Source organism: Drosophila gunungcola, unplaced genomic scaffold (genome assembly GCF_025200985.1).
Source record: "Drosophila gunungcola strain Sukarami unplaced genomic scaffold, Dgunungcola_SK_2 000001F, whole genome shotgun sequence".
NCBI lineage: Eukaryota > Metazoa > Arthropoda > Insecta > Diptera > Drosophilidae > Drosophila > Drosophila gunungcola.
The window spans coordinates 4603534-4630053 of NW_026453197.1; the positions used below are offsets into that span (position 1 = coordinate 4603534).

At 38.6% G+C, this 26520-nt stretch overlaps 1 long non-coding RNA gene across 1 annotated transcript; it reads right to left on the reverse strand.

The window, feature by feature from the left end:
• Nucleotides 1-22656: 22656 nt before the first annotated feature.
• Nucleotides 22657-24028, reverse strand: LOC128262569 (uncharacterized). The gene is made up of 2 exons (XR_008268351.1): nt 23774-24028; nt 22657-22941 (listed from the first exon to the last, which is right to left on the reverse strand). It is a non-coding gene; the product is annotated as an uncharacterized LOC128262569 (long non-coding RNA).
• Nucleotides 24029-26520: the final 2492 nt, after the last annotated feature.

The window sequence follows — 26520 nt, forward strand, 5'->3', positions numbered from 1 at the left end:
TGCCTTAAATCAAAAGTTATAAAATTTTGAAGTCAAGTTAGATAAAGAAATAAATTTTATTTAAGTATGAAACGGAGAAGGTGACTTGTAGCAATCTTATTATTAAATTACCACGCTATAACTTATAAAAGTCATATTTTGATTGAGAAAAATTTAATCTACACTTCCTTTTTAACTGCATAAAAGTGAAATAAATATAAATAAATATAAACATATATGAAAACATAAAAAAAAAACTAAAAACTTGCGCCAGAAATATTCGATTTTAAATGAGACTCATTTGTGTTATTAATTGGGGATAATAAATAAATTTGCAGGTGCACGCTGCTTCTGATTTAAGTTTCCCGAGAAACTTGCAATTTGGCTGCGGCAGTCTCTGCGAATTCCAGCCATGAACTTGCACATAAACACCTCCAAAGATTGCAACCCTCTGTTTTGGCATTGCCACACGAATGTTGCTTTGCTGCTAGCAATTCCATTTCCATTTTCCACAATGTTGCACTTTTCCCGAGAAATTTAGCTCATTTCATGGGCGCACATATTTCATATGCGGCCGTAAAGTGTCTCGAATGGAAAAAGAAGAGGGAGGGTTAGGCTGGAGATCCAGGACTATTAACAGCCCCACGGCTGGAGCCATTAACTCTGGACCGCGAAATAGGCGGTGGTGGTGGTGGCCAACGAATCCGGCCTCCTGCATCGAAATGAGCGATGAGAAATTGTGCCATGTCTGGTCCGCGATGCGGGCTAGATTTCAAGATCACGCCGATGCGCAGACATCATTTTCATGATCATAATTCGCCCGCCGGCTGGCAGTCGTCCGGCATCTTAATAACCTCATTTCGCTAGCGCTGCTCTATCTCTATCTCTATCTCTATCCCGGGTCCCATCTTCCCATCTTCGGGCTGCATTATATTTATTTTGCGTGCAATTTGTTTGATCTGTGCGCGTAATTAACTCTGTCTGCATGCGACGCGTCGTCCAAAAACGGTCTATGAATAATAACCCAGCCCCCAACTCCGAGGCATGAATATTTCGCGGAGAATTATGAATATTCGTTTGATGGCCACCGGGAGCGCGGGACTGGCATACCGTGGCGCACTTTGAAGTGTGTCTAATTGGGCGCCAGTTAAACGAGCTCTAAGACTCCTAGTCGATATCGTAGTTTGGTTGATACGGAAACAAAACTTTTGATCGCAAATATCATATTGTCTTGTATCACGATTCGCCTGTTGTGTACTCTTCTTTACAATTATTTTTCTTACCATTTTTGAATGCATTCCTACTTTAATACATTTAAGTTAGGCTTGTGTTATTTTTAAATTTGTATTTAAATGCTTATTCAACAACCACAGTGACGGACACCTTCAGAAACCTAAATAAATAACTTAATAAATATCACTTAAACAAAATCATAATTTCAAACTCAAGACTCTTAAAAATTTGGTAAGTAGTTGTGATTACTAATATTTATGCCACTTTAATATAAAAGCTTAATAAATATAAAACTTAAAATAAGAACAATATTTTATCGCCCAACTAAGTATAATAAAAATATAATGAACCATAAGCTCATTTTAAACTATAACATCGATTTGGCAATAATTATAGCCAGTTCAATTTGTTTATGTCGCATGTAAGCTTTTAATAACCTTTTATATGACTTGGCAGCTAAAGATTACTAATATTTTTTGAAAATATTTTTACTGCATTATTTTTCTAGCCTTTAAACATAAGTGTGCATAATTGGGCGCCAATGGCGGAAAGTTGATAGTTGGACGGGTGAAAATACCGTTAGTACCTGGAAAAGACACGGCCATCGACACTGCAGTTTTATTGATATGAAAATGGAAATGGGAATGGGAACGGGAACGGGAATGGTCGCTCGTCTCCAGAGAACAAGCGGCCATCGTGTAGCGCGTTTTATGGCACCCACAAATTCCGTGCTAATTGTTGCACCGCGAATCCGAACTGGTTTGTGAGGCACAGCCTTCTGTCTTCTGCCTGCTGCCTGATGCCATTGCAACCTCCTCCCCCGAGTAGTTTGCTTCAATTTTGCCTCAATTATTTCGCTTGTTTGTTTATGGAGGAATCTTTAATCTCGGCGCTGGTGTCGCTGCCAGCCTTGACTCCTTGACTTGCCTTGGCTCCTGCTGCCGCTCACATGCGTGGCCAAGATCTAGACAACACCTACGATGGACGGAGGGACTTCCAACCACATCCACATCCACAGCCACATCGACATCCACATCCACAGCCACATCCACATCCCTGTAACTATCTATGTTCGTCGATGGCGAGGAGGCGGACGAGGTCGTTGCTGGACAAGTGTTTCGAAAAATGGATTATTCATGTTGTCCTTGCCAGGCATTCATTCGGCGGCTTTTGCTCTGGCTTTTGCCAATCTCGCTGCTGCTGAAGTTGTCGACGTTGCAAGTTGCAAGTTGCAAGTTGCTGGTTGCTCTTGTGCCCCGATCTCTCTGTTGCCGTTGTCATTGATTTTGAAGTTTCTGTTGTTGTTCTGGATTGAAGATCGGTGACTGGTTGAGCTCTCTTCAAGATGGAGTCGCCGATTGTGGGATGTCTCAGATGGGATTTCTTATACATACAAATTTGGGAGATTACGTAAAAAATTTCACATTTATTTTTAAACATTTGGACTGATGCGTTTTAAACCTATTTTGCATAGCTAAATTAAATATTTTATGTCCACTGAGTAGTAATATAGACTCGTATAGACTCTTTTTTACATTATTAATCTTTTAAAATTACTTTAGGAACCTTTCAAAAATGTAATCTAATTAAAATAGAAACAAAAAATAAATAAACAATCTACTGATTAAATTACAATATTTTTTGTTTAATTTAAATAAAAACTGAATGCTAACTGAATGTTTTATATTCCATAGCACTCCTTTTTTATTATTTTTAAGCGTATTGCATTAGGTGTCTTCCAAATATTTGTTAACATTAATTTACTTAACTTCTTATGTACTTCTCAGTGCCCCCTTGTGTGTCTATCTATCCGTCTAAATATACCTGGCTATCCGCCACATAGCTGGCCCTAATAAATTTATAAAGCTTGATATTATCGCGGCACCGTAATCGTAACTCACTCCCCTCGCCCCACCGATGGAGTTCGAGTTCCCGATGAAGCGCATGAGGCAGTGGCATCATTTGCATTTGAAGCAGAAACGATGCCACACGCACCGAAAGTGTAGAAGGAATAGGCATAGTATCATAGAGGAATCGTTATGGGCATCATAATGACGATGTTCAATTGCAGCTCACGATAAAAGGCATTCCCAGATCGATTCTAATTTCGAAGCGCTGAGGTGTGAAAATACCTACATCGCAGCAGCGGATTGATGGGGGCGCTGAAAATGTGGATTCCGGGATGCCCCCTCCATTCCTCGGTCCAAATGTCTGCAGAGCCACCCGATGGATGCTGCCGAGTCTGGCTGTCATTAGCGGTATTCAAATCATAACATAAATACACTTGTCGTCTGTCGAGAGCTCTTTCCACCCCTTTCCCTTTCCCTTTCCCCTCTCCCCTTTCCTTTCCCAGAGGATTATGACAGGGCCAAAAGGGGAGTTTGTCTGTCTGTCTGTCTGTGTAGCTGTGCCTTTGCCTTCTGGCACCGGCAACTTGTTGGCTGCATTTCATTTTGATAACTTGTCAAAATAGTCTGGAGCTCGAGTAGCATGATAAATGCGGCCAGACAGCGCGAAAGCCACTGACAAAGTGTTGAATGCCTGCGCCACTTTATTATTGCCATTAAGTGTGTGCCTCCCTTTGGGCTGGCCTTGCCCCGCCCCGCCCCTCCCCGTCCTGACCTGCCAGTTGGCTTTACGACCCAGCTGGGTGGTTGCATATGCAACTTTGGTGGCATAAACTTGTCAGGCAATGTCATAAAACCACCCACTCCTTGCTCTCCATTTTGCTGATCAAAAATCGAACACATTTTACTTACCCCAAAAGGACATTGAGGCTATTCCCCGATGGACACAGGCCCGAAATATACTTGTAATATTTCGCAAAATTATTTGCCGGTCAGCGAATATCGATTTCCCCAAAAAAAACCTAAAAGACACTTGGAGAAATGGGATAAAAATATGACATGATTAAAATATTTAAATGCTTATCTAAAATTAAATTGTAGGAAGTCTTCAGAAATCGAATATTATATTACGAAAACCCTTTAAAAACAACAAATCTATAAATAAATTAGTTCAAATGGTAACTTTAACAACGCATAAATTTTTTTATTAATCGATACATATATAAAAATTAAGCCAATTGATATATTTATAATTAGAAATATATTTTTATATTAATGTATATAGCTAAAGTTTTACACCATATTTTAAGACAATCAAAAGTGTTGCTTTGGAAATATTTTGACTTGTTTAATTTACCATCTCAAAATATAAAATTATTATTCCTAGTGCAGAAGGCTATCCCCATACCGGATAGCCAGTCCATCCCCCAACCATCGCCACTTACCTTAATGTGCCGGACTGATTGGAATATGATATCGGAACCGGGTTTTATGGCGGCTCGGCTTTTATTTATTTACAAGTCGAATTTCGACCTCTCAACTCTCCCGGGACACACATCTCACAGTCATAGTCACAGTCACAGTCACAGTCACAGTCACAGTCACAGTCATGGTCATAGTCCATTCAGCCCAAGCCCTTTTCCCTGCGAGTTCAACTAATAAAGTCCTCTCGTGACGCCTCCTCTTCTTTTGCGGGACATGGCTTAATTTGTTAGACGTTATCGCTTCCGCTTAAAGCCAACTGCCGGCGAGTGCAACAAAATGCATTTGCCAGTTGCAACTGCAGGCAGCAACTAGTTTTGGCCTTCCTATGGGCAGGGGGGCGTGGCAGGGGCTGGAGCCGGAGCAGGGGCACGGTCACGTGCAGCGTGCAATAAGCGAAACATATTCGCATGTTGTCCGATCGGCGCGGTCGCGCTATCGATACTTGCGTGGCCTTGGCGACCGGCAGGAAAACATTGATATCGATGGGGACACGGATGTAAAGACGACTGTGTATCTATGTTAATGTGTAATGCCAAGGTTTTTGGTTCAGACTCACTATCGCTAGGGGAGAAATATTAATTAAAAGAGAGCCACTTAAAAATATATATTTTACTTACTCAGCAATGTTCTGCTACACCATCAAGCACATAAAAGTAAACTTAATGATATTTTGGAGAAAGCTAACTAGATTACCTTGGATTTTATGCTAGGACGCCTTAAATTTAATTATGATTAAGCCCATTAAGCCCAAGTGATTTTATCATAATTTTAAATTTTTTTAAATATTTAAATATCTTTCTTATTAAGAATCAAAGTTTTGATTTTTCTCTATATATCAGACATATTCTAAAAAAAATCTGCATGAGAAACACATATTTTTAGTGATATGTGTGCTTTTCACTTAATTTTAATTATGATATTAATAAAGTTAATATCATTGAATCTAAATTTCATAATCTTTATATTTTATAAAATTTGTCACATACAAGTTCTAATATAAGACCTATTAATTCTTAAATAAAATTTTTTGACCCTGGTTTTTAATTCAAACAATTTCAATTTTAATCCTTTACTAAAAATTTGACTTCCCAAAGCTTAGGTAAGTATTGTCGATGAATCTCCTTTTGTTCTATTTGGTCCATTGGCATTTGTAGATATGCCTGCCCACCTTAGCGACTTCGAAGAAAGAAGTGGAAAATTCAGCAAGTCCAGCTAAACAACAACTCAATCGATGCCACTGACCAGAGGAAAAGCCAAGGGGTTGGACATGGCCAGCTCCAGAAGTTTTTCCGCCGCAAAAGGAGATCGTCTGCGGGGCGGTGGAGATGGATGAGCGGACAGGCGGATGGCTAAAAAACGGGGGAAAAAAAAAACAATGAAAGGAACATAAATTGCATATGAACCTGCAGCCAAGTCAAGTCGCAGTTGGCTGCACTCCATCTCCATCTCCGTCTCCTTCAGCGACTCCTGCTCCATGTTTCTTGGCATCTTCCAGCTCCTTCGCCTTTTCCGGCTGCGCTCCACTTGTCGCTGCTGCCGTTGTCATTCCTTTTAATTTCATTTATTTTGCAAAATACAATTTAATTTGATGTGAATGCAACTGACAACTGGCAGCAGCAGCAGCAGCAGCAGCAGCAGCAGCAGCAGCAGCAGCAGCAGCAGCAGCAGCAGCAGAAAAAACCAGCGACGAACGACAAAAACGGAGAAGCCGGTTGCGAAATGGCCATAAGGCAAATATTGAACTACAATAATCATCATCGGCATCGGCATCGGGGAATCGAAATGGGAATCGCTGGAGCGGCCATATCAGCCGCCATTTCTTTCCCCATCATCATCATCATCCACCGCAGCAGCAGCAGCAACAGCAGCAACAGCAACATCAGCAGCAGCAGCAACATGAAGGGGAAGAGACAGCAGACAGAAGACAATCAAGCGCAAAAAGCGAACGAGCAATTGTGGCACACGGATGAGCCGGGCCAATGATTGTCATGAAGATAACAAAAGTTGCCTTTTTGCATACCAAACATCGCCAGCGACAACAGCAGCAGTAGCAGCAGCAGCAGCAGCCGCGGCAGTTGCCGCTGTACCGCAGCAACATGTTGCTCAAAACTAACAAAGTATTGATTGCGCCGATTGCAAGTGGATGTGGATCACTCGTCGTCGATGTCGCCGACAGTCGTCGACAGCGACATGGATTGTCATCCAACTCCTGCAATGGCAACAGCAGCAACATCCAACATGCAGCATACAGCAGCGCCGTCTGCAATCATACATCCTCCGCATGAAACAAAAGTCATTTAGTTATTGTTGCCGCTACCGAGGCTCAGATGCCAGCGATATATCCCCGCCGCAGCCAGTGCCCAAACTCAGGCTCAGATTCAGATACAGATACAGATACATCTCCTGCGATGCCTCGATGACGCCGTCGACAGTCCCATCCGCTTATCAAACTTCAAACAAATCATTTTGTTGGCGGCCTTGTAGGCAGCATTGGCCAAGTTGGCGTCCCAGGAAAGGGGTTTACGGGTTTAGCTTCAGCTTTAACAGAGGCCAGCGGAAAAGCTGCTCGGCAATTGAATGGCTGATTAACCGCTGAAAGCCTGCATTGTTCAGATATGTTTTTACATCCTAGTATTACTTTACTACTTTAATTTTGCAAATACTTTTTACAGTTTAGAGATATTTTTGCTTAAAGTTTATTAGTTTAATATAAATATTTTTAAAGCGTTGCTTTGTTCTTTAAGAATAATACAATTGTGCATTTAAAAAACTACTTACAAGGGTTAGATTTTGCTAACAATATATGATTAAAACTTATTTTATAGAATGCTTTAATCATATTATATTGTTTTTTTTATTTTTTTGTCTACAAAAAGTAAATAATATTAATACTTTTATTTATACTTAAGCTAAGGAAATTAATAAATTAAATAAATTAAAATTAAAACACAAAGTTCGAACAAATTCAGTATTTTTGCATAGTTTAACTCACATTTAGATTTATTTTAGTAATTCTCATATATATTGAGTGGCAATGTATGCATTTTATTTAAAACTTCCTGTATTAATAGTTACTGATAAAAAGTTTTAGAAATCTTTCAAGTTAGTTGTAATAATTTAAGGATTATATTATTCAGGATCCTCAAGCAAGACAGTTCTCAAGGCAATTTCTTTACCAAAATGCATTTTCGGTCAATTTAATGTCACTATTGAAATGTTGCATTAATGTTTGACTGTAAGTCATGTCTGAAAGCTATCAACTAAGTTCGTGTCGTCATTTTAGCCAATCTCCGCCATTCGTAGTCTTGCAGCCAAATGATGAAGATTCGAGACTTACAGCGCAACATCGAAACAAAAATGGAAGAGTCGAAAACAGGAAAAAAAAATGAAGCGAACATCATCATTATTCCAGCGACGGCGACGTGAGCGCGGCAAAAAATTATTGAATTTGAATCCGGCAGCTGCCATTCGCATCTTGAGGCATCTCCAGCGATGCGAAGCGGTGATTCGGTGGATGGGGGAAATGGGAGGAGGGGAGGGGTAAGCGGAGCTGGGGCGGAACGCGTTTTGCACTTTGCGTTGATTGGAAGAATTCTGAAAGGAGCTCTGTGCTCTGAGTGCAACGGAATTATAAAAGCTGTAACCAGGGGCGGAGCGACAATGGTGCAGCAATGTAGAAGATACAGAAAAATCTTTTTAAAAAAATTGAATATTTGAACCATTAACAAACATTATAATATTTACAACATTAAAAAAATAAAATTATAAACAAACTACAACTACATTTTAAGCTAAGAAAACATGACGTTAGCTATTAAAAAGTACAAAATTAAGTTAATAAGATTTAGTTTGTAAATAAATTAAACTTTATGACTAAATATCTGTTGCCCCTTTAAAAGAGGAACAATTCGAACTCAAATTATTTAATAGTAATAAAGTTTTTTGTTCAAAAAGGTCAAAAGTTTAGCCCGAATTCCTATAAATGAATTTTTAAGATGCGACTGCATTTATAGGCGGAGGGGAATTCAAATGGAAATAAATGGATGCGCAAGAGCTGACTAATTTGATGAGGGACAAACGAAAGCGGCTGGCATCGTCCGAAATTATTCATATTTACAGTGTCTCGGTTAACCGACAAACCGAATGGCAGAGAGTGTTTCGTCCATTTATTATTTGTGGCCGTCGCGCGGACAAACAGCAAATGGGACCGCCTCTCGCACCGGCCACTAAACAAATGAGCATCGCAGTCCAATTAAAATAATAATTACATTTCTAATGCAACTGCAATTTGTGTTTGCGAAAAAGTGCGCCCAGCCCCCCTCAAATGGCATAAATATTAATGACGACGAAGAGAAACATGGGCTCCCAAATGGAAAGGGCTCTCTGTCGATGTGCGTGTCGATAAATGTTTGCATTTCCCAAGCCCACACACTCCCCACACACAAATGAAAACTCAGACGGTCGGAAAATGGTCGGAAAATGGTTGGCTCTGCGGCAAAGTTAGCATAAAATGGCTAAAATACCAGGGTCTGTGGTCAACTGTTCATATTTACATTCTAAATAAATAATATTCTAATTTGACAAAGCAAACGGTAATTTATTAAAATTGTTAGTTGGCCAGTGCTGCTTGCATTAATCCCCAACAACCATCCAAGGATCGAGGTCCAAAAAGGCCGTCGAGGTTGAGCCAATTACAGATACTTTTCAGTACTTACGATACCTAAACACAGGTCAGAGTGGAAGAAACAAGAGTAATTGCCCCGACTAAAGTGAGAACTTGATTGTAAGACAATAACTGCAGTGGCACTAAAGGTATTTTAAAGTGAAGAAACAGAAAACGGTTTTAAGCAACATAAAAAACAATTAAAATAAAAAAACTGTATAAAATTATTAATTTCAAAAAATAATCTTAGATCAAGAATTTCATAGATCAACAACAAATACAGTAAATAATATAATTACTAAGATATGTAAATGTATTTTATATATTATTAGTACTTATGCAAAAGGTACTTTTAATTCATTTATAAGTTTTCACACCAAAAGGAACGGTATTAAAATTTAACAAGTTTATAAACAAAACGAGTAAAATATAAAATTTAAAAATTAATAGGAAAATAAAAACTTTTTGTTGTTTAACATATATGCATTTAACTCGATTTAAAATACAGGAATTCAGTTCTATAAACTTCAAGTGTATAGTAGTTAGTCACTATCTAAGCTTATACCTAAGTTTTTATCTAGGTTTAGCTTAAATTGCTTTTAAAAGGATGTGAGATTGTGAACAGCGACACTGAGGTTGCAACTCGCACCGGCACCTATAATCGTCCTTTTTCCACTCGGTTCGAATAAAATGGAAAACCGCCAGCACCGCAGCGGTAACTCTCTATGCCACTTGTCAGTTGAATGGACAAAAAGGTGGGGATTTCAGTTCCCAAAACCGAATGCGAATGCTTTTTCGGGGAGTTGAATGCATTATGAATATGCCCGAGTGCGCCAAATGGGCAGGGGTTTGAGTTCCGCCAACGTTGAGTTCCCAACATCGTTTCATATGCAAAGCTGGGTGGTTGCTGTCTGAGAGAATTGTCCGCCCAAAGCCAACCACCAACATGGCCAACCTCTGGGCCCGAATATGTTGGGGGCTGCTACCAGAGCATGAGCAATTTGCATTTGAAACACTGGCCAGGATTGGTTATTAGCGAAATTTATGGACATCATATTTGCGCCTGTCTGCCGCTCGAGCCCAAAACCCCAAAAACGAAATCAAAGCCCGAACCCGAAGCACATCGTTCTCATTTTGCAACCCCATTGTTAGCTTACAGCACACCGAGCAATACAAAAGTCTTTTAAAAGTGCAACCAATTTTCAAACAATGAAGTATGTATAATATAAAGCAGCATTTTTAAGTTATTAAGTTGGGACTGCAACATTATCGTCTTTAAAGCATCATTTAAATCTTTGTCCCGATTATGAGAATATGAGAGTTTGGACTGTATTAAATGTAGAGAACTACAAATGTCTTTAGAATTCGCAAATGTTCATCTAAATATTTGAAAGACATAAAACATAAAACTTTTTGCATTCTTGTTCGGGACAACGAAACTAAAAATAAATGTTGTATAAATTCCTTTTAGTTTTTAAAAATAGTTAATTGCAGAAGGATAAAACATATGATTATTTAAGAAAGTTTTTAACTTTCGTAGGGAAATATTTTATCACATGACAGATAACCTTAAAGTCGAGCTTTCATAATTCGTAACGCTATCTGCTAACTAAATAAGTTCGAGTTATTTATATTAGCTGATTAAATATTTCCCTAGTTCTTAGGAAATTTGGTACATTTTCATGACACCACCATGTATTGCACACTTTAATAGTATTTCTTTCTCTGCAGATGTTTCGGAGAGCCCCGTTCGTGTGTGGATTGAAGAGATATTAAAATGAATATTTTGCGGATAACATGAAATTGAAATTGCCTGCGACTCGAGTCAACTCGACTCAACTTCGACGCAACTCGGATGACGATGGCGGCCTGTTAACTCGCCAGTGGCCGGGTCGTTGCTTATGGCCCAGCATTCCGATAACAATGAGGATGACGATGAGGATGGGTTGGGGAATGGGTGTGGGTATGGGTATGGACAGGGGCATGGATGTGGCTGTGGAGATGAGGATGTGGATGTGGGCATACGGCGATGACGTTGGCTCCCATTTGCTGCTATCGTGTAATGTGTTTAGCGGCGACAGAGGCGGCGGGTCGGGGGGCCAAAAGGGGGATCGGGAACAGAAGCTCTGCCACTGCGGCTCCTCTGTAGATTTCCATATTAATAAATGGCCACGGCTGCCGTTGCAACATCCCAGTTGTGCTGCCAAGGGGATCGGGAAACGGGAATGGAGGCAGAGTTATTTATTGGCAGGCGTGCTCTCAATAAAATTATGGTTCATGCAGATTATGCGAGTGCAGAAACTTGTTTGCCACAGCCACCAGAGGGTTAAAGGGGGCGGGGGGGCTGTTAAGGCGGAGAAGGGGACCAGGCCAAGATTATTGTGGCCATGTTGCAGAACAGAACAGGCAGCATCGGGTAATATGTAAAGTGGACTTATCAAAATGGAGATGATGCCGCAAGTTGAGGATGGTCTGGAATGATTTTGGCAAATCCTTAATGGGATTATGTGGGGGTGTGACTGTCTGTGCATATTTGAGAGCGGATGGAGTGTCAATTGTCTGTTGTCTGAAAGATCCCATCCATCGATGCCACAATCAATTATTACCATCCCGATTCATGTGTTTTGTGAACTTGGTGCTCGGGTTCCCTTTTTTTTTTTGATTATTAGATAAAGCTTTAAATGCATCTTAAGCTCATAAAATGTGTTTCAGTTGTACATTCGTAGAAACCCAGTTAAATAGGTGTAAGTTATTATTATTATATTTTTAGTGATTTCACAGTCATTTTTTATTCTAATGAGACCTATTACAGATTGTTGATCAGGAAATGGTTAGACAAATTAATAGATATTGACTTGGCTATAAATCAAAGCTTTTAACACGCAATCTCAACCTATATTTATTTATAGGTATTAAATATACAACTATTTTATTGCACTTATTCTAACTAAATATAAAAGATTGATATATTTCGCAAAAAAATGGTAGGGCATTAATAATAGATGTGTAAACATTTAATGATTTTAAGCGAGATAACAACTTTATCATTTTATTTTAGATTTCCATTTAAATTCCATACTTTTTATTTTATAAAAACGAAAATAAAACTAATATATAAGAGACCAAAGACTAATTGTATTAATCTTTTACTTAATCATTAATTTTAGAGCTCATTAAATTTCAGAATCCTTGATATGATATTGTGTTTATATGCCAGTGAACTGGATTCGATGACATCACAGCCTTCAGCTGCAGTTGCTAACACTTGGCGACTAATTAACCTTGGTTACCCCGAACCATTTCTTTATTTTTACCTACGATAAGTACGAGCGCAGGAACCCGGGACAAGACACGGAGCACAAACTTGGCTCCTCAAAAATTTGCATATCAATTTGTACTCACAAACCAGCTCAAGCCAAAAAAAAAAAAAATAAAAAACTAAATAAAATGGCGTAAAACTGAAAATCTCGTTGGACAGCAAAAAGCGAGGCGAACCGCAGGGAGAGCAGAAATCATGATTCTCATTATTTTGCTAAAAACGCCAAACGGCGAACGGCAAACGCTGACTCCCACCAAAGCCCCGCCTCCTCCCATCGCACTTCTCGTGGAGCATTTAAAAGCGGCAGAGTCAAATGAAGATATGCAGATTAAAGGAGCCAGATGCAGCAGCACAGGCAGCACAGTCAGCACAGTCAGCACAAGCAGCAAAAAGCTGCCAGCGTCAATGTGGAAAAATTACGATGAGCATTACCAGGCACATTAAAAGGTCCCACAGTGGATTCCCGGCATTGCCCCCCTTGCGAACCCCCTGAGGTCACAATGGTCATATAGTCATATGGGCAATGGGCAATGGGCAATGGGCAACGGTAGCCGGCAGCCTGCAGCACCGCAGACCAATTCTGAGATATGAACATGGCGTTTTTTGAGAGCCATATGAAAAGAGCCACAGCGGCAGCCGCAGAAGCCGACCAGCAGCGCAAATCGGATGCGGAATATAGCATAAGAATGCATTGGATCCTGGGGTACTGGGGTGCTGGGGTTCTGGGCACAGAGTCCGCGGTCCAAGTCTCAGCCTCCTCAGTTGAGCGGGGCGCGCATCTCGCGGAGGCGATAACAATACATGCGCCACGACCACAGCGGCTCCCAAGCAGCCAAATCCACTGCACAGTGGGCTACCAAATACATTCAAACATATCTTATTACAAATAGCGAATAATTTGACACAAATGTAAGCAAAAGTGGGCCCTCTAAAGCTACAACAAGCTACTTGAGAAAAATGAAAATGAAATATCAAAAAAATGTATTTTTTGTAATTTTATATAGGGTTTTCTCTGATTTCTTATTTATTTATATTTGTATAATTTTTCTAAATAAATCGAACACAGAAAATTCACCCCCTTCCAATTTAAAAACTTGTTTATTAAAAATTATATAGTCCTCTTTTCAAATTTATAAAGATCATAAAAATTCTCTCACAATTAAGGTATGAAAAAAGTTATAGAATACAAAGTTATAAACTAAAATTTAGTAAAATACATATAATTTAATAAAATATAAAATAATAAAAATTATATAAATTTTATAAAATAGTTATCCAAAATATTTAGGAATTTTTGATTAATTGACTCATATATTATTGTTATAGCAGTAATGGCATATAAACTTCGGATTGCCCAAAAAAACTTTATTTGGTATATATTTTTCGAATAATTTAAGCTGCTTAAGCAAAACTATTTTCAAATTGTATTGACAGAAGATCTAAAATAAATTGCATTAACATTTAAGGTCGATTTTTAGTAATTTTGTTTATAATCTTAGTTTTACAATGCTTCTTTCTATCCTTGTCTTATTTTCTGATTTAAGCAGCATGTTATTTTATAGCAACCACTGTGCATATGGGCACTCCTACTACTCCCTGGCTTTTTGGATGGCGGGGGCGACTTTGGCTTAGTGCCGGCCTCGTTTGCTCTGGCAATTGTTCTCGCCGCGTGCGCTTTTCCTTTTCCGCGTCTAGCATTGGACTTGGATCTGGACTTGGACTTGGACCTGGACTGGGGGCTGGATGGCTGTATGGCTGTATGGCTGGATGGCTGGATTCGGAGCTGGACTTGGACTAGGTTCGGTTTTGGCACTGGGCCTGGAGTCAAGCGATAAGCGTCAGCGCGCCAGTTAATAGCAACAAATAAATGCAACTAAATGCTCAGCTCGGCTCAGGTCGGATCGAATCGCTTGGGAAAGGGAAGCGATGGCGATGGCGAAGGCGAAGGAGAGCTCGCCGTGGCCATATGAAGATATCCAAAACAACGACACAATGCGGCAGTTGCCGTTGGCATATCGTCGCCACTTGGTCCACGGTGTTCCACCACCCCCTGCCACTCCCCCTCCCCCACCCTCTCGACCACCCCCACACCCCTCGACCACCATTGTAGTTGTTGTTGTTGCCGCACATCGCTTGTACTTGCGGCCATTGTCATTGTCTTTTAGCGGATTTGTTATTCCGCCGGCGAGGCCCGGGGCATTGTCTCAACTCGTGTAGTCTTTTGCATCTTGTCCTGCCTTTTTTTCCGGGCCAGGCCAAATTTGGTCCTGGCCGCGTGATATAATTCATAATTCATTCGCCGCGACATCTTTATTTGAATGTCGCAGAAGGCATCTAATAGAGTCGGTCGCAGGCGTGAAATATTGCCAAGCGTGTGTGCATTCTATGTAAATAAATTGGCAGCATCTTGAGAGGCCAACAAACGGGTCAAACTTTAAATGGTAAGCTGGGTTCAGATCATTTTTTATCATTTCAGAGAATGCATTTAATGCATATCAAAACGTTATTAAATTATTTTAAAATGTTTGCTTAGTATAAGCTAAAAATAATGTAACCTACTTAAATTCGTAAATTTTTATAATAAAAAAATATATATAAATCATAAGGATATTTGAAAAGTTTTTGGAGGAGTAAAGTGGTTAAAAATATGGGAGTTTGTGGCTTGGATTTCTCATTTGAGGTTTTTTGTTGTTTTTTTTTTATTTTTCATAAAAAAAATTGTAATATGTATCGTTACTTATACATTACCTTTAGTTCTTTATCGAAGCTTTAAGGTTTTTAAATATTAAAAACAAGTATCAACTGTCAATTAGATTGTGGAAAACTAAAAAAATATATATTTATACTCAATGTTATATTTTACTGAACATTGTCAAAATAATCCAATAGATATTAATTTAATTATACAAATGGTTTTTAATTTGCGTAAATTTGTTAGTTAATCTGACCTCTTTTTCTGTGTAGCTTGATATAAAATCAATTCGTGATTTATTATAACTTTTATCGCTGCTGACTTAACTTAATTTTTGTTTTGAAGTAACCAGAACCTCGCTTCACACCTGACATTGCCTTCACATCCCCTCGCATTACTTAAGCAGCCCGACACGCTAAGTAGCCATTCATCAAATATCTTTCAACACATTTCAAGCGCCTGCGCTAATTGCCGCAGTGGAAACCCAGGGCGTGTTTGGGAACCAGTCACAAGTCGCAAGTCGCAATTCGCAGTCACCGAATCTTATCTGTGCATCTCGAGGCAACGCCAGGTTGTCGCCAACTACCAACTTGCAACTCCAACTGCCAAGTGGCTGGTTGGCAAGTGTCTGGGGGCAAGTGTTGCGTTGCATGCGCAGCTTAAAATTTAATAAGCGCAAACAACTTCATAAATTCAGGCCCAGAGATCGCTGCCCGTCACCTGACACCACCAAGTGCAAGAGCAAGACCACAGGCTCTACACCGGGATAAAATGTCACTAAACTGGTTAAAAACATATAATTGCAAAAATTAATGTTAAAATAAATAATATTCAAAGCAAATTGCAATTTAGAATAAGATTATTGTAACACCATGTCTAAACACAACGTTACTAGCACATTAAATAACTATAATTAAATAATAAAATAATACTAATTAAATAATAAAATAATAATAATAATAGGGTACTTACTATACTATCTGGCAAGTCAATATGATATCTCAATATATACACATATATGGCAGACGTTTTTATAAATAATTTGATACGGTTTTATAATGTTCAAATTTCTTTAAGTGATTTTCTTCCATTTTGAGGGGCTATATTATTTTAAAAAATTTGTAATGCTTAACAAAAAAGAGACTCGGTTGATTAAAAATGTATAAATATATTATATGCAAGCTTTTGTATAGTTTAAAAAAAATGTATTTAAAAAACACTTAATAAAATTTTCGCTCAGTGAAGCGTAGTTGTAGAGTTCCATAGCTCAGCGAAGCACGACGACGTGGTGCGAGGATCAGACAAGATCGCGTCGCACAGCACGAATATACATTTAATATTTAGCCATTAAATGCATTTATAATGGGCTTATCGTGTCCGGATCAACTTTATCACCCAATTTAGCTCGACTTCAAATTTTTATTATGCACACTTTGTGAACAACAACACAATACCTACAAAGGCTGGTCATTCAAGCCGCTTATTGTAGTGGAAAATGCATAGTGAGAAGGATCTGGTGGGAAATGGAAAGTTTTTGTAATTGGATTTTAAGAAATATATGGCAGCGAGCTTGTACAAAAAGAAATATATTGATTGTTAGATCATAATTTGTCATTTAAAAGAAACTTATTGAATTTTTATCTAATACAACAATATGGATGCCTTTAAAAATAGTTTCAACGCAAAAGCAGCAAAAGATTTGCAAACAAACTTCTGAACAACGCTAAAGAATCATCAGCAAATCCTGTACATTTAGTATGTTATAATAAATATATCAATTATTTTCAAAATACAAACTTAAGCGAGAGCATTATTAATAACACTCTTCTACAAATTTCCTAAAATAGAGCATTTTAAATCCACAAACTGTACATGATGTCTAGTAATAATAATTAACAGAAAACACAAATTAGCACTTGGATACGGCATTAAAATTCCAGTCGGAACAATCAGCGCCCATGAATTCTCTCACGATCATTATCTGGGACTTGGAATTGGAGTGCGCCATTTGGCGGCTAAATGAAGAGGCTGCCGAGGCGGAGCGCGAGCAGAGTAAATGTCACTGCCAACAAATTTGTAACCCACCTGGCGAATCGCAAGCGGAACATTTTCCATGCAATTGCTCCAGTTAGAATTTTTTAACCGAACAGCAATATGTGAGCGCGGCTGTTCCACAGAAAGAAAATGCGTATGACACTTATATTAAAAATTGATTTTAAAAAAGTATTTTATATTTAAAATATTTTATATTAAAATTTCCCCAGAGATTTTGAATTTGGATTTTCTCTTAAAAGTATTTACATGAATTTAGTGGTTGTGTCCCTGTAATTTTAAACTTTACATAATGAAATAGCTGAATGGCAGTACAAAATCGAGAGTGTCACTTAATATTATCAAAAGGTAAACAGTCATATGTGTTTTCTTCGTGTATTGCCTCGTGCGGCAGGGTGTTGAAAAATTGCCGGCACCTCTAGTCCCCGGCACCCCCCCTTTTACACCCTGCCAGCCTCACACTTGTGTCACGATCACTTTTCAGTCGCAGCCATAGCCACACATCCATTGTTGCATCTTGGCCGCGGCTGATCTCACAGAGATTGCGCCTGCGCGGCACTTTTTGGGCTGGTCATCGCGACATCATCGCGCCCAGGCAGAGAATTGATGAACGCCCCAGAGTCCCGGTTCCTGGCACCACTCGAAGAAATCTTTCTGAGAGCCACCCATTAATCCATATGAATTTCCCACAAAATAAAATGTTTCGATTTTTTTAGATATTAATTATTAATTTCATAATTCTCAGATATAAATTCTTTACTAACATTTAATTAATATTTATGATAGAATCTCGAGATGATAAAAAATTATATAAATTTGCATATTCTTATCCCTTTTAATAAATCCATAGACTATAATTTAGAAAACTCAATGCTTACAAAGTTTTTCATTGTGGGCAAGCTGATGCTTATATACCCTTACAACTATTGCAAATATAAAATTTTGTTTTCAAACGAGCTGTGCCAATTTTCCGCTGAATTAAAATTTCAAGATATATCAGCTGTAAGATATCGTTGACCGGCTTAAATTAAAAGAAAACCATTATTTTGAAACAATAATCCATTACTATAAATCGAAGTTTATTTTAATAAAATGAAAAGCAGTGAAGATTTAATGTTTGTTTCATTTATTTTTCACTTTTGCATTTGTTCCGTTGGGAACAATATGATATAACCATTTGATTTTAAAAAAATTTAAATCATTTTGTTCAATTTAATAATAATATTAATAATAGTAATTATTATTTAAAAATTTATTGGATAAGAAGTCAGCACTGTGAAATAAAAATGTTTTACCACATAAAACATCTGTATGTTCTAGATCAGCATTGAAAGGAGAGTCAATATAATTAATTCCATAAAATTAAAAAAAGAATAGTAAAAGTACTGTGAAATTTGCAATAGTTTTTGTCGAGTGCAGGCTCTGCCCAAAGAGGAGACTCCATCTGCATGTGAGTGTTGCCCGGAGTTGAGTTGGGGGTCGGACTGCGTCTATTTAAGGCCAAGATTTGATTGTCAAGCGGAGATATGCCAATTTCTCAGTCCGTTCCTGGCAGCTCACAGCTTGTCGGACATTGTTCTGGCTATGAGTGTTGAGTGCTGAATCTTGAATGCCGTATGCCCGATGCCGAATGCCGAATGTTGCATGCGGCGGCGATCGGAGTCGCCTCGATTGATGCCGATTGCTGGTCAAGCGAAAGTGTCAATATAATTGGCCAAATTGATGCTGCTGCTGCTGTGGCTGCTGCTGATGCTGATGCTGTTTGGAGTGCCTTTGGGGCCCAAATTAGGCAGAGCCTTCCAAGAACATTCCCCAAAGATCGCCACGAAGTTCTCCGCACCGGTAGACACATTTCAATCAGTTTTCATTTGAGCGGCGAAAAGCGATAAATAAATGACAAAAACCATTTCATAAGAGAGTGAATGCCGTGCCGCTGACAGTCGCATCTGCTGCCGAACACTTGCAACTGCACTAGCAACATCAACATCAACAGCAGCAGCAACATCAACAGCAACAGCAACAGCAACTTCCTCAATGCAACTACTGCAACTTGCATAGATAGAAACAAACTTGTGACTCGTTTGCATGCCGCCGCGCGACTTTCACATTGTGACGTATTTATGGATATCAAGTGCCACAATTTCTGCACTCGCGGATTCATCTTTGTCCCACACTCGGCAATAGAACCGAGCAGCATTTCCTTTTCGATCCGACAGCCCAGAGAAATCCAGTTAGTTATGTGCGATCCCCCCGTTGACGACTGAAGCCGAAGCCTTCTCCCCGATATATTTGCATATCCATATTTGTTGCACTCGCTTATTGATGGATGCATTCGATGGGCAATTATTTCGGTTGGTCTCTGGAGAAATCTCTGCCTGGTTACCTTTTAAAACTGCACGATGATGATAAGATTGGAATTCCAACATCAAGCTGGCTGACTTTTATCTTAATCAGCGGTAGTGAAAGATATGCTAACTATTTGACTGGCTTAAATAGGAATTTCTAATAGCTAGCATTGCAGCATGTCAGTGGAAATAAAGTTTTACATACATAAATATAGAAATAAATTATTATACAATTTCGTTTAATCTTTAAAAAGCTACATATAAATATGAAAGACAGTTTAAATTGTTTTATTAAAACTAATGGCTTATATGGAGATAGGGCAATAAAATATTTAAAAATATAAAGAAGAGTAAGCGTATCTCTTATCTCAGTGACTTGTAAATTCCCATAAAAAAGTGCCTGAAATGACTTTGTTTGGACAGACTCTGAGAAACACAGCCATCGTTTCGCAATGGCCTCAAGATAAATTAATTAATCAATTATGGAAAACACAGCCGCATCAAGGCAATCCTATCGTCCTCATGCAGCCAACGTCCATCGATGACGACGATGATTCCTTGGAAACGGGCAGCGTTTTTATGCGCCAGCCATCCCGTGTGTAATGCTCGTTAAAGTTTTATTGGCTGCCGCTCCCGATGGGATATGTACCGCGATCCCCCCCGCCACCTGCATATCACCCAATTATTGAAGTATGAAAAATGCAAAATCAGTAAGGCAAACAAAAGGCAAACGCAGCTGGAAACGCTGATAAAATGTCGCCGCTTTGCATTTGAGTGCGGCTAATTAATTTTGATCCGCCAGGTGGGCAGCCACCCAAGAGTTTTGCATCTATTCGAGCTCTGAGTCACTGATTTCAAAGGCACGGTAAGAAATCAGGATAATTATTAATAAATAATAAGCTTATTAATATGTCTTTTCCAAAAAGATATGATTCGTTAGAGAGTTTATAACATATGTTTTTATTACTAAACACTGATAGGTCACAAGAAAAACTTCATAGGCTAGAAACATACAAGTTGAGCTTGAATATATTATAAATGCAAATAATAAATTCAAAAAATAATAAAATAATTAATATTTGTTTGTTTCTCATAAATATTTGATTTTTATAGAACATTTGTCTGAAAATTCATATCATAAGTACCTAAAACTTAAGAATAGGAATTTTTGTAAATTTTTGTGAATTTTTTCTTTAGGTGTATCCACCAAGCCCTGCACTTTCTGGCCAAATAGTCAGTGCGCTTTTATTTGCCCCACGGATTGGGTTGAGTTATGGCCAATTGTCATTCCGGCAACACATTTGCCATTCGATGACCTGTCAGAGCCCCTCTCGTCCTACTTTTTTTCCCCCAAGGACAGCACAAAAGTCTTCCCCCGGTTTGCATGTCTTTCTCAAATTTTTTGTGCAGTTTTCCTCGTGATTTCGTTTTTTGGCTTTATTGCGGCTAATGCTTGTCCATCGGAGTGGCGGAGTGGCTGTGGCTGGTCAGTCCCTGGCGTATATTATTTCGGCATAAATCAAAACTTTCACTTAGCACGCTCATTTGTTTCAATGACCGCACCCCGCATACCGCACCCCTCCACCCATTGCCCGCACTCGAATAGTGATAAAAATCTATTACAAGCTCATATCATATTTTATTTCCGCTCACGCGCAGTTGGAGGGAAATTATGAAAAAGCTTTTTTATGGTCCGCTCGCTTTTTACGATGATGTGACGAGCGGAAAAGGACAGAGTCCTTCTCTGGACATTGTCCTCGACCAAGTGACATATTAAGTTTAATGGAAATTGATGAGCGCTTATTATGATATGAGATAGCCAGCTCCTTTGTCCTGCCCTCGCTTCCTTTTCCCGTCTTTTGCGACATCGGGGTTGGTTGGATGGATGGATTTTGGGTCCGGGCTTTAGTATCTTTTTTATCATAAAAGCCATTTCTGCTGATGGTCGCACTAAATTCATTGATTCAATTTCCTCGCTGGCTTTGCCTGTGCTTTGTGGCCCCGAGCACAGAGACAGCTCCAATAAATATGGATATAATATTTCAATATTTGTGCAACTTTCTTCGGACCACAACCAACGTAAATCACGATTTGTCCAAATACTTTTGTGTCTGCTGGCTTGATTTCACAGCGAGTTTTTGGCAAAAGCAATGGAAATAAAATAGAGGAAAAGACTTTGAGATAAGTTGGGAGAATTTATTTACGTTAAACTGGTTTCATACTTTGTTTTGGTCTACATTTTTGATAGTATTCTAGAAAATTGTTTCTAGAAAATTGTTTCATTCTCAACTGGGATATAAGTAATTTTATTTACACTTGTTTAAACACTCAAATCAAACATTTAATACTGGACTCTATGATTAAGAAAATTACAATCAAATTTTATATCTAAGGCAACATTTTTTGGAAAGTGTAAATAATTTTTTCGCTTCTTTTTATGCATTTTATGTTCTTTATTCTGGTAACTGGTAAGCCGATTTCGGTTATCAATGACTCTTTATACTGGTAATGTAATGTTCTTCGACTTTTAACATACAAATATGGTTATAAATTATTAACCTTTCACTAGTTTACACTAGTTATACAGAAAAAGTTTGGTTATCCGATGCAATAAAATAAATAAAATAAAATACGAATAATTTGTATGCTACCATTATGCATTTTATATTTTTTATTTCTAGCTCTGGTAAGCCGACTTTGGCCACTTGTTTTTAAAATAACTTTTCCATATATATATGTAGGGAATTTATTAACCTTTCGGGTTTCAGGTAAGGAAAACAAGACACATTTTTATATTCATGGGTGTTCTTTCAGCTAACTTGCCGTTTAATTACTGAGATGCCAGCACACTGGTCTTAAAGCTCCTTACATTCGATATGTGAGTATTGTCGAAATGCCCGCAGTCGGGATCCAGTAACATTTCCACTCTTTTTGCTCCTCGCCTTCCTGCTTCCCCTGCCCCCCCCACCATGACATTATGGCCATTGTGCGAGGTCATAAATACTCACGAGCCCTGACAGTCGTCATAAAAGTGCGCATGATTCATATGCCAGGCTCCCCGGCCGTTTAACGACACTTTAATAATTCTCTAATTGCAAAAAATACGGCGAAATGTTGCACTGGGCCCGATTTTCCCGATCTGGCCAGGGTTTTAATGGCCGGCGAGTGCCTTTTAATTGGGTGGCGCCCAATGCCATAAAGCAGCACGAGGGGATCGGGTTCGATTCGCCCCGGGATCGCTTGGGCTGGTCGGGTTGGGTTGGGTTCCTGAAATGTGCTGGTGATGTTCTGGGCTGGTTTTACAGGCCCGCCGGCCTCTTCTCCACCTGCAGAGAATGGTTATTCATAAGTTTTTGCTGCATAATTTAAAGCGGCACTAAAACAAACATCACAAAAATCTTCACGATTTCGTCAGACCCGAGTAAAAAATTGGAAGTGAAAAAGATAGATTGGTATACCCTTTCATATCATTTTTTTTTTGTAAAGGGGAGTGCTACACAGAAAAAAACGGAAGCCGTTTTAGGTGCACAAAAAGGGTTGAAACAATTTAATTTTTAGTGCTACGAAAATGCTTCGTTTTACTTTTTAAAATGTTTTTATCCTCGCTTAACACCTAAAACGTCGAATTTCTCTGTGTACAAACGGTTGAATATATATTTTTATAAGTGTTATTAAAGACCAATTATTATTGTCATCAAAAACATGTTTTGTTTTGATCGTAAAATAATATGGATTTTAAAAGTTGTTTGATAAAAACTTTAAGTAGTTTAAGGTAATACATTTTTAAACAAAAAAGCAAAGTTCTCAACTACAAACTTCATCTCAAAAGAGTTATACCCTCCGGAAAGACCCAAAAGTAAACAGGGAATTGAATTTCACTCCCAGTTAAGGTGAAAGCAAAGGAATTCGAGGAAAAAATGCCAAGCTGAGTTAACGTCATAATTTTCTGGGCATTTGAACTTGGTCTTTGGCTCGGTTTCCCTCTTTTAGCGTGGGTTTTCTTCTTCCAACCCCATTCGTGTAATAAGTTTCCACTCCGTCGCCAAATTTGATTACACAGCCGTCCCTCAACCTCCATCCCGATGTTGACATATCGGATTACGCACTAATTATCCTTCTAATTAACCCTTCTGTCTTAATGTTCTTTTTTGGTCTCACCTTCGAGGCGGCTTCGACTTGTTTTCCACTTGCCTAGGGGATTTCTCGACCGGCTCGTCTTCCGTTTCTATGTATATCCATGTCTGTTTCCCTTCTGGCCTCGACTGTTGCTCAAGCATGACCCTCTTCATGCTGCCCTGCCAATTGGCCTTCCGCCGTTTTTAAGCCTATTAGACAAAACTCTCATAATTACTTTGTTACTTTGCCACTGGCAGTCGGCATTTAGCTTTTGGCCCGGAGCTTAAGCCGTTTTCGCCTGCCGCCTGTCACCAGTTTTCAGACTAAGCATATCGATATCAATCCGGGAATCGACAGGTCTGACTGGTACCAATTGGCTACTGGAATCTGAGTTTATTGAGGCGTACGAGTAAAATAAATACTGAGGATTAGTCGTAATAAAGGATAACATGAATAGAGTTCATTGGTTTTAAATATATAAAAAGTGGAAAATGAGTTATTCTCAAAGGTAAGCCAATAAACATCAAACAGTTTTATATTATTTGATTCCGCATGAATTACAATATAAATAAATTTACCTATTAATTTACAAAAGCAAATATATATATCTTTTATAAACTTCAATAATTAATTAAAAGACATAAGGACCTCAAATATAGTATAAAGACAATTAAAACTTTTCTTTAATAAACGAGTGTAGGTGCATAAAAATCTATTGCATAAATTTTTCATTCTTGGTACTTAAGGAAATTTAAAAACGACGAAACCCTTATTGTGTATTGACTATTTTTTCATTTTATACGTGGAAATACTATTTTTATCTTATTTGTTATTATCCTTGCACTTGACTGTCAAGCCTAATGTATAATTGTGAGTCCTGTTAATCAGGAATATGTCTTTATGGGCACACATTAGTCCCGAAACACAAGTTTACACACTGGAAAGTCAAATCATTGAAAGGAGGGTTTTGGAGGGAGGCAATTTAAATATTGATTGTTATATCAATGCGTCCATATCGAAATTTGCATATCGCCAGCCCCACATCTGCATGTTTTAGGGGCCGATTGCAAATGTCACCAAATTATCCCCGAAATGGATCAATTCGATGGGCGGTTCAGTGGGTAAGAAGCTGGCTATCCCAGGAATTGGTCCCTTGTGATGTTTGTCATTAAATGCATGTTTACCTGGGCTCAGTTTCCCACCTTATTGCTTGGCTATAGCTGGCAAATAATATTCCTCGCCCCTATTTGTGGGCGTGGTACATTATTATTGTGTGTCTGCTCACAAAGACCATAATGAAGCAATCAGCAGCAACAGTCCAAACAATTGCATCCATTCCAATTGCAGTTGCAATTGTGGCACAAGTGCAAAATTACTCTAGCACTCCCATTTATGAGTGATTTCGCCCCTTTTCCAAACTCGAATTAAATTCATTCGGACTTGAATTTCAAGACCAAATTAAATAAATACAATATAGATATGCATATTTACTCTCGACTTGTATTTGCTGGCAATAAAAATAACAGAATTGAAACTCGAGACATATTCCATTGCTCTAAAAGAATTTTGGGCAGGTCAATGAGTTTGCTGATTTAAAAAATATAATTGTTTTGGAGTTAAAATAAAAGTATTACAGGTATTTTAGCTCTGAAGCAGACAAAAACTTCTTTATTTATAAATATTACAGTATAAATAAGGGATGCTCCACTCATTGCAGTTAGTTTCAAATAGTTCAGCTAGTTGTCAATCTGCCCACTTTCAGTCAAGACAAAATATTATATTATTATTATGTGTATGTGAATGTGATGTTGTGTACGTAAATAAACCTTCAACAGTTGCATGTGTTTTGTTTGAGCATTGTGAATTGTGTTTGAGAGCAAATATTTGTGCAGCACAGGACTGCAAGAAGCCAAGATGTTTGATGCCCTGGCAATGAGTGGAGCATCCTTATAGATCCCAAACCCCCCGAATCGCACAGTCACAGAGTTGTAGGCCAAGTGCAAACAGCAGTCTGCCACCTTTACCGCCCCCGTGTGGTGGAAACTTTAGATGTTGGCCGTTGTTTGCAGTTGACGTTAATTAAACAGACACAAGAACGGTGGCGGTGGGGGGAACCACCGAAATACCTCCTCACGAAACTGATATGCTGAAATCAAAGATGTTGATTTCCGTTGGGAATACTCGCCATACCCGCCATAGTCGCCAACTTAACCCATTCGCTCGGCACAACTGCCAGTTGACCTCTGATAGTGACCACTGACTGGAGCTTCCTTTTGACCCTCCACTGCACTCGTCATATTCAATTACAGGGCTTTCAGCGTGCGACTTCCTGCTTGACTCGAACTCAGAGCCGAACTCGCACTCGAGTTGTGAAATTAATGTGCGCTCTGATTTACATCGACCGCACCCAAAAGGTCTTCCCAGTGGCTATGATATGTTAATTCACAATAACAACGCAAAACGGCTGGATACACCGCACAAAATAATCACAGAAGTTGATTTCGGTAGTCCTTACGGAGAAAGCTACAATCTGATAAATAAGAAAAATATTTCAACAAAAAAAAACATTTTCTATATTTTATTTTAATTTTTCCAGAAGATTATTTTAATTTATCTTTAAATTGCATTTTTTATGCAGTCAAAAAATATTTGAATAAAGTAATTAAATAACTAAACAATAACAATATTTGTTAATTTTCATTTCAATTGCTTGTTTTGTTAAAGTGTTTGGGTTTCAGAATAAGCAATGAATTTCGTATTTTAAAGGTTTGCTCTGTGCATTTATTGAA